Genomic DNA, 12,307 nt, shown 5'->3' on the forward strand with positions numbered 1-12,307 from the left:
TAGATTTTATTGCTACTTATAAGAAAGTAAATTAAATTGAATGATTTTAGGCATATTTCTTCTTTTTTTAAACTTCACACAAGCTGTGAAGTTGTGAACAGGGCCAGCTCAAACTCTAGACTTTTGAGCAACTACAATTTTAGAACCTTTTCTCCTAGCCATCTGTGCTAGAGCCCCATCTCAATTTTAACTTCTCTCTCTCATTAGTTTATTAAATTCCTCACTATTTTTAGTCTACACTCCAAAAACCTCTTTTACTCATAATGGCACACTAATTTTGTAAACGAGTTATTTCGGAAAATTCTTATCTTTAATTTCGCTAAATTTCTGATTTTTCCCTTATTAGCTCACAGATTGAAGTTAACTAATTTAAAACATTTTTAACCCCTTTCTCTGTGATACAAGTCCATTCTTTCCTTCGTGACAGAAAAAAAAACTCAAGTAAAGATTCCGGATGATATTTTCTCTTGAAATCTTTCTACGAATTTACTCGAGGTACTATTTTGTATTCTTCGAATCCGCGTACTGGTTATCATGCACTATCGCTATTGTTTTCTTTTTTCTAAACCAATTTTTCTTCATATATCTTCTCTTTTTCCTTATTTTTTATATTAAATCAAAGTTAATTAATAACCACTTTGTCAATTCTAGAAAATCAACACATTGCATCTACTTTTAAACTGTAGCTTTGAGCAAAATTAAGTTTCTCAAAGTAGCAAGCAGATCCCAATATATATAAGCCTCAAAGCACGGGTTCTATGTTTTTGATTTGCAATTACCTTGGAATATGATGCTGTACGTGTGGATTTTTTTCTATGTTTTTAGAAATACGGGCCGGTCAATTTGTTAATGTATTATTTGTACTAAACAAATGTGCTAAACTACCTCTATTATATACCATTACAAGATATATACAGTACCAAATATGATGTAAATATTAGATTCTGATTTTAGATTATTTGCTCCAAGTAACATCCTCTTCATTTCCATTAGTTGTTTCACTGTAAATGTATTATTCCCAAGATTTGAAGAGCAGTGCCATCCTAGTGTTGTCATGCCAAAGACTACAAATCATGTCAAATGCTGCACAATTATATTATCACAAAATTTTGTCCAAGGGCTTCTCCTTTTTAGTTAACAGACCAACCGAGCTACGAAGGGGGGGGGGGGGGGGGGGGGGGGGGGTATAATTATTGTTTATTTTCTAATTTTTTTTTCATTTATCAACAGTGGAGTTTGTTAATAGAGGCAAAAACAATACAGAAGAATACATGTATGATGGATGAAGAGACTGACAGGATAAGCAATTTGTCAGATGATCTGCTCATATATATTTTGTCACTCCTAAAGACAACAGAAGCTGTTCAAACGAGTTTTGTATCAAAGAGATGGAGAAAACTATGGACCTCCTTGTGTTGCGCCAATTTTGACCTATATGAATTTGAAGCTACTAACAAACTAAACCGAAGGATCGGTCTTGACCTAAATGATCTCGAAACTAAGAAAAAACAAAAACACGATAAGTACGAAGAATTTATCAAGATGCATATGACACGCCGTCATGAGGATCCCTACTTGAACACATTCTGTGTAAGATACCAGGGCGGGTTACCTAGTAATTACTGCTCTGAGCTTGTTAGAACCTTGATTGCTTATGCTGCCAAGTCCAAACCTCGTGTATTTTCCACATTAATTCCTTTTCTAAATGTTGATTTATTTGCATGGGCCTTCACTTGCGACTCAATAGAGGAAATGTCGTTGATGATATGTGGCTGGATCCGATATGAGGATTCAATAAAGGTACCAAAGCTTGTAAATCTTCCGCAAATTAGAAGGTTGCATCTAGACATGACATCTTTGGATGAAGAGAGTGTATCCATACTTCTCTCAGGGTGCCCGGTTCTTGAAGATATGTCATTAGAACGGTGCCACGGTGAATTCGCTTCGATTTTTAGGCATAAGTTAAAATGTTTGACTATCAAATCTTGTCATGTGAAAACCTCTTGGGGTATAATTAGTTGGAGTCTTTATAGGGCAACAACTGAATCAAATGTTTGTGAAAACCCAGTAAAATCAAAGACTATAATTGAATGGAGTGATTATCCTTTCAAATTATTGAAGGTCTCTTGGAACAATCTCCCCTGTAAAACAATCCTAGGTAGCACTTCATATTTGGGTTCAACGTTCCTTCGTTACATAGATCAAGGCGACAAATCGGATCTGTTTACAGTGCTTTCATGTGCTCAAAGTCTTGAGTTTGGTACCAACTGTAGGGAGGTACTCGTTTTAATATTTTTTACTTTTTATCATGTTTGAATTGTTACTCATGCAGATAGATATGGGCCATATAACTTTTTTTTTGTCCGTTTGGTTTTTCAGGATATTTTCAAAGAAGAGTTAACAAGGTTCGGAGCATTCCGCAATCTAGAGAATTTATCTGTCAGACTTAGTGATTGGTGCATGGATCCTGAGAAATTCAATCCAGTTACTTGGTTTCTTCTAAATTCACCTAATCTCAACATACTAACTTTATACTTCCCCAAACAACAGAGGGAGTGGATAAAAAAATATACTTTTAACTATCATAGTTATCAGTTTATAAAAAAATATACACTACAGGAGCAGAGAACGGTATTTAAAGAAATCACTTACAATCATTTGATGTGGATGGCACTATCCCAGTGCAAGAAGCTTAAGCTGGTCGAGATGAAATTTCCCAAAAATATTACTAGAGCCCACAACTTCCAAAAGGCCATCTTTCAAAACATGAATCTGGAGAATGTACAAGTTATTATATCAGAGTTTGTAGAATGTGCGTTCCCTCAAATGCAAACTTCATGGGGATGGGTTCAATTTTAATGTGTTTTATTATGCTTGTAATAATGATTTTTTTTTTGTAATCCATTTTTATTTTGTTAAATATGAATAAATGTCTCTATATCTGATTGGGGATGAAGTTCATCTCAATCATGAGAACTGAATAGTAAAATGTATGGACAAAAAGAAAAAAAAGAAAAAAACAGAGACAAGTCAGTAAATTGGAAATGCAACTAGCTTGTAAATTGTAACAACTATATCATGATTTCTGGTAAATATGCCTGGCCTACCAATATTTTCTCGACATATACCAATGAACGCTCCCACATGGCACCTTTCTCATGACATATATAAGCCTTCCTTTCAAAATTTTACTTCTTGGAACAGATTAAGAGATGAATAACACCATTTTTTACATATAAAGTTCATGAGTACTCAAAGAGTTATTATATATATGATCCATGAAGGAGAGAATGAATAGAGAAGAGCGATTATCTAATTTGAACTCCAAGCAATGAATATTTTATCCGAGAGTAGAGACTAGAGTGAAAATTTTGAGGGATATATAGCAACAATATATAATTTACACAAAGTAGGATTGTATGACCCGCTTGTCAGAGAATAAACTAAATGGTTAACCGGTGCATAACCTTAATTTGGAAGCATTTCCTGACATGATTAAAGACCAAAGAGCAAAGAAAAGGCTCCCCTGTTCAAAGTGTGGTTCATTTTTTTTTCTTGTTTTCTACAATCAGGAAACAACTTTTTAATTTAAAGAAAAAAATAAAGCATTCTATAATTTTTATTTGCATATTATTTTTGTTTAATATGTAATTTTGAGATGAAGCTATCAACAACCTCATAAAAATATTGCTCAAAGGATTTTGTGCAATATATATAATGTTGAGGAGTATCATGGAAAACTGTTTGTATGAGTAAAAAGCAAAGGAGGGTTAGGTGTTCTAAACTTAGATAACATGAACAGTACTGCTCTTCTAGCAAAATGACTCATTAGACCTGTAGTTTCAGGTAAATGCATGGAAATCAATTTTACCGACTAAGTATGAACATAATCATAACAGGGTCAAATTTTCTCCTTTTTGGAAGACAATTACTAAAAATAGCACTTTAATTAATCTAGGTTATACGTTCTATCGCCGGAGAGATTAAGTCACAGTGTCTAAATAAGCACGTCCTAACCTGAGAGAGATTAGTCCATGCGAGTTAATTGTGTATTTATTACGTGTCCGGATGAAACTGAATGCATATCCAGTAGGTACGTTACTCTATCCTCTATGTATCATGCATTGCTGGATTTGTGGTCCCCGAGCTCAGTGAATTTCGGGGTATTTACAGGCCATAGGTCGGTATGGGTCTCGTACGGATACCCGACTGGACATATCTCGTAGTCCGGCAAGTCGGTTCGAGTCTCATACGGACGACTCGAACGGGCTTATCTTGTGGGCTAGCGAGTCGACTATAGTCGCGTCCGGACAACTCGAACATGCCTGCTTCTTGGGCTTGTTATCTGGGCTTAGTACTCAACTCATAATGGTTTCAGGTGGATTTTAGTACATGGTCCTATCATTAGCCCTCGAAGTCGGAATGTATCAGTATGATACTTTCGGTTTCAACTAGCTTTTTTGTTGCTTTTGGGGCCGACCTATCTTGATTGGACTCTAAGTGTGTTTTTATTGTTCTCGGGACTGACTCATTCTAGTTAGTTGATGGATCAAAATGGTATTACTACTTTTAAATATTTATAAACTCTAATTTCTACTTACATTTATATCACAAGCGCATGATCATACCGTATAGTATGATTGGGGTGTCGATCAACAAGGATAGTGTATTAAGTTTTAAACAATAAAAACTTCGCACAAGCTGTGAAGTTGTGAGCGGGGCTCGAGCTCTAAAATTTTGGCAACTACAATCTTAGAACTTTTTCTTCTATCCATCTGTGCTACAACCCATCTCAATTTTAGCTTCTCTCTCTCTCTCTTAGTTTACTGAATTCCTCACTATTTTTAGTCTACACTCCAAAAACCTCTTTTATTCATAATGACACACTAATTTTATAAACGAGTTATTTCGGAAAATTCTTATCTTTAATTTCGCTAAATTTCTGATTTTTCCCTTATTAGATCACAGATTGAAGTTAACTAATTAACAACCTTTTTAACCCCTTTCTCTGTGATACAAGCCCATTCTTTCCTTCGTGACAGAAAAAAAACTCAAGTAAAGATTCCGGATGATATTTTCTCTTGAAATCTTTCTACGAATTTACTTGAGGTACTTTTTTGTATTCTTCTAATCCACGTACTTGTTATCACTATCGCTATTGTTTTTTTTTTTTTAAAACCAAATTTTCTTCATATATCTTCTCTTTTTCCTTATTTTCTTATATTAAATCAAAGTTAATTAATAACCACTTTGTCAATTCTAGAAAATCAACAGATTGCATCTACTTTTTCCTTATTTTTTATAAGCCGTAAAGCACGGGTTCTATGTTTCTGATTTGCAATTACCTTGTAAAATGATACTGTACATGTGGATTTTTTTTTTCTATGTTTTTAGAAATACGGGCCGGTCAATTTGTTAATGTATTATTTGTACTAAACAAATGTGCTAAACTCCGTCTATTAAATACCATTACAAGATATATACAGTACCAAATATGATGTAAATATTAGATTCTGATTTTAGATATATATTTGCTCCAAGTAATATCCTCTTCATTTCCATTATTAGTTGTTTCACTGTCAATGTATTATTCCCATGATTTGAAGAGCAGTGCCATCCTAGTGTTGTTATGCCAAAGACTACAAATCATGTCAAATGCTGCACATATATATTATCACAAAATTTTGTCCAAGGGCTTCTCCTTTTTAGTTAACAGACAACCGAGCTAAGAACATGGGGGGGTGGTTATAATTATATATTGTTTATTTCTATTTTTTTTTTCATTTATCAACAGTGGAGTTTGTCAATAGAGGCAAAAACAATACAGAAGAATACATGTATGATGGACGAAGAGACTGACAGGATAAGCAATTTGTCAGATGATCTGCTCATACATATTTTGTCACTCCTAAAGACAACAGAAGCTGTTCAAACGAGTTTTGTATCAAAGAGATGGAGAAAACTATGGACTTTCTTGCGTTGCGCCAATTTTGACCTATATGAATTTGAAGCTACTAACAAACTAAACCAAAGGATCTGTCTTGACCTAAATGATCTCGAAACTAAGAGAAAACGAAAACACGATAAGTACGAAGAATTTATCAAGATGCATATGACACACCGTCATGAGGATCCCTACTTGAACAAATTCTGTATAAGATATCACGACGGGTTACCTAGTAATAACTCCTCAGAGCTTGTTAGAACCTGGATTGCTTATGCTGCCAAGTCCAAACCTCGTGTATTTTCCACATTAATTCCTTTTCTAAATGCTGATTTATTTGCATGGGCCTTCACTTGCAAATCAATAGAGGAAATGTCGTTGATGATATGTGGTTGTATCCGATATGAGGATCCAGTAAGAGTACCAAAGCTCATAAATCTTCCGCAAATTAGAAGGTTGCATCTAGACAAGACATCTTTGGATGAAGAGAGTGTATCCATACTTCTCTCAGGGTGCCCGGTTCTTGAAGATTTGTCATTAGAATGGTGCAACGGTGAATTAGCTTCAATTTTTAGGCATAAGTTAAAATGTTTGACTATCAAATCTTGTAATGTGAAAACCTCTTGGGGCATAATTAGTTTGAATCTTTATAGGGAAACTATTGAATCAAACATTTGTGAAAACCCAGTCAAATCGAAGACTATAATTGAGTGGAGTTATTTTCCTTTCCAATCGTTGAAGGTCTCTTGGAACAATCTCCTCTCTTGGAACAATCTCCCACGTAAAATGATTCTAGGTAGCACTTCATATTTGGGTTCAACGTTCCTTCGTTACATAGATCAAGGTGACAAATCGGATCTGTTTACTGTGCTTTCATGTGCTCAAAGTCTTGAGTTTCGTACTATTTATAAGGTACTCGTTTTAATTTTTTAACTTTTCATCGTGTTTGAATTGTCATTCATGCAGATACATTTGTGCCATATAACTGTTTATTTTCTGTTGGGTTTTTTAGGTCACTTTAAAAGAAGTGTTAACAAGGTTCAGAGCATTCCGCAATCTAGAGAATTTATCTATCAGACTTAGTGATTGGTGCATGGATCCTGAGAAATTCAATCCAGTTACTTGGTTCCTTCAAAATTCACCTAATCTCAACATACTCACTTTATACTTCCCCAAGCAGCAGGAGTTGATAAGAACATATACTTTTAACTTCTTCTTACGCATACGTACTGTGTTGAGGAGAAGGGAGCAGAGAACGGTATTTAATGAAATAGCTTACAATCATTTGATGTGGATGGAACTGTCCCAGTGCAAGAAGCTCAAGCTGGTCAACATGAGATTTCACAAAAATGTAACTAGAGCAGACAACTTTCAAAAGGCCCTGTTTCAAAACATGAAATTGGAGAATGTGAAAGTTATTATATCATAGTTTTTGTATGTGTTCCCTCAAAAGCAGTTTTGCTGCGGGTTGCATTAAAACGTTTTAATGTGTTTGATTATCCTTGTAGTAATGAATTGTTTATCCGCTTTTAATTTAATTCATTATCCTTGTAGTAATTATTTTTGTATCCGCTTTTAATTCTAATCAGACCTCAATAAATCATATAATAGTTTTTAAAACTTAGTAAGGATACTCGACAGTTTGCAGTTTTGAATTCAGGGACTGTAATTTCTTATGAGTAATTAATTGGAAATGAAAAATGGATGTCTACGGTTTTCCTTTACTTGAGATAACCTAGCTAATTCTTCTTTGTGGTGGTAAAACCTTTTCGTAAAAACAATAGAAAATTCGGTTGATTCCAACATTTTTTTCCTAACATTTTTTTGTAAATCCTGAATCAGTTTTCCTCTTTTTTTTTCCCTTTCTTAATTCTAATGCTAGATTTGTCATTCTCTTTTTTTTTTTTTTAAATATTAACTTCAGGCCACATTACCAATTAATAAAGTCAGGGATAAAGTTAGAATTTCAAACTATGGAGGTCAAATACAAATGGGGTCAATTATATGAAAAATTTGTGCATAAAATTTAAGTTAATTTTACAGTGCCATAATATTTTACTCTAAATGATATAGAAAATTACACATATATACAAAAGAATTAAAAAAAAAATGGGTCAATTGACCCCATTCCATAAACTTAAATTTTAACTTCTGAATATCTCTTCAATGACATGGTTGAAAGGATTGTTAACTGAATCATATTACACGGTTCTATGTAATGCAGCAGCTACTGTCAAGCTAACTAGGTGTGCATAGCCACTCTATGATTTTAAATATTTTAATCATGTACATTATTATTATTTTTTAGATTTTATATAGTTGTGTGTCGCTCATAAATGCTAAAAATATGCTTGTAGTTTGGTGGTTTAGAATTTTATTTTGTGATTGTAGAGACTTGAGTTCAAACTTTAACTGTATATTATGTATTTTATGTTTTAACCCCTTCAATTTAAATATTTCAGATTTGTGTTGGACCCCGTGTAACGTATACGGATATTGGAGTCCGCCAACATATAAGATTACCTATTGTATTTCCAATTAGAAGTTAGAACATTGGAAATTATAAGTTAGTGCATTATTTTTTTTAATCTAGTATCCAACTAATTAATGAGTTTGAATTTCCTAAGCTCTATAAATTTGGTTTGCTACTTTTTTACTCTCTCCTGAAGAAAATTTTGAATCCACCCTTGCCTCCACAAACACACACACACACACACCCCCAAACACACACACACCCCCAAACACACACACACACCCAAACATCCAAAAAAGAAAAATACTCGTCAAGCTATTTACTTAATTACTTAGATAATTTAGCGTAAAAAAAATTATTGAAGAGAATCCTAATTGTCATGGGCCCGGCTCTCCCGTGCTGTTAATTGATTGATTTACTTGCGTGAAAATAGTGAGGCAATGGGGTAAAACTTCATTAAGCCCATTTTTTCAGAAGAGCATAATTAAAATGCATTATTGTTTTTTTTCCTATTTATGCTTTACATTTTTGTTTTTGTTTTTAATATCAAACAGGCCGAAATTTTTATAAATACCCAAAAATATAACAAAATTACGAAATCTACCCACTTTTTGAACGTATCTCGGAAATTGCCCAATCCGCTTACTCAGTAACCGGATTAAGAACAAACTTCGTAAGCTATTTAAAAAAAATCACCTTTCCGCTAACTGGGTAACCCAACTCTATTTCCGCTTACCCAGTAACCCAACAAATGCCCTCTTTCCACTTACCCAGTAACCCAACAATTTGCATGCATCCCCCAGTTAGCGGAAATTTGTTCTTAATCCGGTTACTGAGTAAGCGGATTGGGCAATTTCCGAGATACGTTTAAAAAGTGGGTAGATTTCGTAATTTTGTTATATTTTTTAGTATTTATAAAAATTTCGATCAAACAAGCGATCTTAACCACTCAATATGATATCTATATTAAAAATGTATTTGGAGATCAAATTTTATATTTTACAGAATTTATTTAATTACTATTTTTTTAGTTAGCTACAAAATTATAGTTTTTTAGATGGTTCAAAAACAGTGATTTTGTACCTATCTAAAAAAAAAGTAAATTTTTTTGCAAAAAAATAAATATAAAAATTTGGTCTTCCAACACATTTAATATAGAAATTATTTGAGCGGTTCGATCACCTATTTAGACATAAAAAAAATATATATGAAGTATGGATAGAGTACAATATCAATGAGTCATTTTAATCCTATTTTTTTCGGCCTTTTTTTTTAATACCCAAAAAAAAATTATAAAAATAACCTCAGAATTTTTTTTTTATATATGCCCTGACCGCTGGGCTGAGGGACGGGCGAAAATTCAAGCAAGCCGCCTCATGCCCGGGCGGTCCAACCCAATACCAACCCGCCCCACCTCTGGACGGTCCACCCTGCGTGTTTTTTTTTTATTATTTTAAAAAAAAATGCCCCACCTCGGGGCAGTCCACCCCTGTTGTTTTTTTTTTTAGAGATCTCAGTATTTTGATTTAAATAATTTTGTGAAAAAAAGTTGTTTAGAGTGTATGCCAAAAAATAAAACATTTGATATATTTATGAAGTGGTGTCGTAATTCTTTATAACTTTGATTTTTTTTTTTGGTGAACTTTGATTTTATTTGTCAGTTGGATATCACAAGTCTAAATATAACACCAATTAAGGACTTGGCATTTATTCAAAAATTTCCAAGCTCTGACAGCTTTTTGATCTTCTTCTCTTTGTTTATGGTACTAAAACAGTAGTTTAGAGCTACTAAAATATGTTCAAACATCAAATTAGATCTCTATCCATGCACAAATTATTCTAGACTGACCTCTGGTATGGTATCAAGTCCAAACTCAGCAGCCAAGCACTAGGCAAAGGCCACTGGTATAGTGCAATGCACTAAAAATATCAAATTTGACCTTTGCTGGTAAATCAGCAAGTCTGGACTGATACAGGGACCAAACTGCAAAAGTGATTACACCAGCATGTAGAGCATTCAAAAATACACAGAATTGATATAAATTTCAACTTATTTGGATTTTTCTACAGTCAGTTATGAATTTTCAAAGTTTAATTTTCGAAAAAACTTTAAACAGCCATAACTTTGGCTAGGAAACTCAGATTTACCCGTATGAGCACTTTTCGGAAAGGGGAGGACGAGACAGATCCATTTTTCCCAGTGATACACTGGCCATCATCATATCAGAAGCATCAGAATTTCAAAAAAATATCGTTTGGAGCCTCAAAAATCCAATTTAAGTTTTCGTTCGACGGTAGGCATTAAAAAACAGCGATTTTCAAACCATCTTAGTAAATAGTAAAAAAATTCAAAAAAATGTAAAATTTGGTTTCCATGCACATTTTAATATAGATTAAACATCTAATGATTTGGATCGGCTATTTGGAATTCAAAACTAGAGATATGAGCGCGAATTAAAACGCCCCGTTTAATTCACAAAGTAGCGTAGCCTTACTCTACATGTATATATATGTATATGTATATATTTATAATATATACATATATTATAAATAAATGAGTTTATAAAAAAAAATTGTATATATGTATATGTATATGTATATGTGTATATGTGTATATGTATATGTATATGTATATGTATATGTATATGTATATGTATATGTATATGTATATGTATATGTATATGTATATGTATATGTATATGTATATGTATATGTATATGTATATGTATATGTATATGTATATGTATATGTATATGTATATGTATATGTATATGTATAAATGTCTATGTGTATGTATATGTATATGTATATGTATATGTATATGTATATGTATATGTATAAATGTCTATGTGTATATGTATATGTATATGTATATGTATATGTCTATGTATATGTATATGTATATGTCTATGTCTATGTATATGTATATGTATATGTCTATGTATATGTCTATGTATATGTATATGTATATGTCTATGTATATGTATATGTATATGTATATGTATATGTATATGTATATGTCTATGTATATGTATATGTATATGTCTATGTATATGTCTATGTATATGTCTATGTATATGTATATGTATATGTCTATGTATATGTATATGTATATGTATATGTATATGTATATGTATATGTATATGTATATGTATATGTATATGTATATGTATATGTATATGTATATGTATATGTATATGTATATGTATATGTATATGTATATGTATATGTATATGTATATGTATATGTATATGTATATGTATATGTATATGTATATGTATATGTATATGTATATGTATATGTATATGTATATGTATATGTATATGTATATGTATATGTATATGTATATGTATATGTATATGTATATGTATATGTATATGTATATGTATATGTATATGTATATGTATATGTATATGTATATGTATATGTATATGTATATGTATATGTATATGTATATGTATATGTATATGTATATGTATATGTATATGTATATGTATATGTATATGTATATGTATATGTATATGTATATGTATATGTATATGTATATGTATATGTATATGTATATGTATATGTATATGTATATGTATATGTATATGTATATGTATATGTATATGTATATGTATATGTATATGTATATGTATATGTATATGTATATGTATATGTATATGTATATGTATATGTATATGTATATGTATATGTATATGTATAAATGTATATATGTATATATGTATATGTATATATGTATATGTATATATGTATATGTATAAATGTATATATGTATATGTATATGTGTATCTGTATATGTATCTGTGTATATGTATATGTGTATGTGTATATGTGTATGTGTATATGTGTATGTGTATGTGTATGTGTATGTGTATATGTGTATG

The sequence above is a fragment of the Carex rostrata genome, chromosome 26 (genome assembly GCF_964058835.1).
Source record: "Carex rostrata chromosome 26, lpCarRost1.2, whole genome shotgun sequence".
Lineage (NCBI taxonomy): Eukaryota > Viridiplantae > Streptophyta > Magnoliopsida > Poales > Cyperaceae > Carex > Carex rostrata.